At 31.5% G+C, this 1,797-nt stretch overlaps 1 long non-coding RNA gene across 1 annotated transcript; it reads right to left on the bottom strand.

Moving 5' to 3' along the window:
• Positions 1–258: 258 nt before the first annotated feature.
• Positions 259–1,262, bottom strand: LOC146732799 (uncharacterized). The gene is made up of 3 exons (XR_014926911.1): positions 1,195–1,262; positions 655–696; positions 259–431 (listed from the first exon to the last, which is right to left on the bottom strand). It is a non-coding gene; the product is annotated as an uncharacterized LOC146732799 (long non-coding RNA).
• Positions 1,263–1,797: the final 535 nt, after the last annotated feature.

The raw sequence follows: 1,797 nt of genomic DNA, 5'->3' as shown, positions 1-1,797 counted from the left end.
GTGCTCAAAATATCAAAACTTTGTACCGCTTTCGAAATGACATCTTCATGTTAGTACTAGAATTAAACACATTTGTTAAGGAAGCCAACATGCTTCATAACAAATACCGGCTCACATTTGAATATTCCCTAACGCAAGACAACGGAAACGTTTCAATATTTCAATAAACGTAATTTTTGTCATCCCACATCAGTATTCAAATGAATTTATCAAAGGTGAAACCATTCGGTATGCTCGAACATGTAATAATCTAAACGATTTGTTACAGAAACGTGATCTATTTATTGAAAAAATGCGTGAAAGAAATTACACAGATAGTGATTTCTGTTGTAGAATAATGAGACTGATACAATGTTATGCTGTGTCAACTTTTGCTTTCTCGAACTCAGATTCGTATATTGCTTCCGTGGATACTTCTGTCCTGATTACACCTGAAATAATTAACACGGAATATAACTTAGTTAGCTAATGTAACACTGCCCTCAGTCGGCAAGATGTTCGTCAATCCACCACCTCATCGATACTTATGTAAACAATGTTAATCGTCGATTTTCCCTCGTATTCATAGGCTACACAATAAAAAAGTAAACGCAATATTCCCAAATCTTAACTCTAAGTTTTTATTATCTAAATGCGGTCATGTAAAATACTTACTCATATGTTTGATTCCTGATCTCATACGCCGAGACTGTTTACCTAAACAAAAATCAGATAGTTATGGTATTGCATGGACACGTTAAGGATTGATATTGGTTGATAAATACTTATAACTACCGTGCTCTGAATGAGTATGGAATTACATGATGTGTATTAGGTCACATAAAGTAGTAATTATTTGAATGTGACATTATATTAAAAATTCTGTATCAAATAAATAGTCAAAACGACATTTAGTTTATACATTTATTATATGCAACAATGCAAAATGTGCAGTTAAGTTATATGAATGTACCTGGTAGATACAACACTCTATTAACAATTTTAACTGGAATTTATTTAATATTATGCAGATAAATGATTACAGTTAAAACACGTATAAAGAACATAAGGGTAACATAAATTATAACAATGTATTTGGCATATTAAAACATAACTCTGTATCAACCTTATTATTCTATAAAATTATATGAAATAGTCGAAATATTAGTACAGAAATACTAAATTGATTGCAACTTAGATTCTAATCGTACATACTGTTACTGATTTCTGTCGATGAGCAATGTTGGTCGGCTTCAGTGTATGTAAATCCATGTTTTTCCATTGCAAGTTTAATCATTATTTCTTTTGATAATACTTGAAACATATATGCGGTTACCATCGATGGTGGGCTGTAAAAACAATCACAATTACTAACCAATCTTACTTAAATGATAATGAAACTCAATATATAAATATGTTAACATACTGACCCATTTCTGAAAGTTTCTGTTAGTATATCATCACTCTTGCCAGAGGGTGTTCTTATCGTAGAGAATCTGTCGTACAATCTGTATAATTCAATAATTGGCATTCAATAACTTGTCCATGCTTAATGCTGAAGTTGTACTGTGAAAGTATTGCCTATTTTTTAACAGGTGTCCTCTATTGACAATCGTTTGAAATAGAAGTTTTGAGGTATATCTTAAAGTTCGTGGACACTTGGATAATGTTCGTTCTTCATTTATGTTGACATGGTATTGGCGTTCATGTTGTCAATATTTCGAAATTAAACAACAAAAGCTATATTTCGTATGAAACCACTAAAGTACAAATTGTTCCCACTCTTCTGTTAGTGGGAGTGTTTCAAAGTTAAATTGC

The sequence above is a fragment of the Saccoglossus kowalevskii genome, chromosome 17 (assembly GCF_978046115.1).
Source record: "Saccoglossus kowalevskii chromosome 17, keSacKowa6.1, whole genome shotgun sequence".
NCBI classification, from domain to species: domain Eukaryota; kingdom Metazoa; phylum Hemichordata; class Enteropneusta; family Harrimaniidae; genus Saccoglossus; species Saccoglossus kowalevskii.
This window is presented reverse-complemented; position numbering and strand designations above follow the sequence as displayed.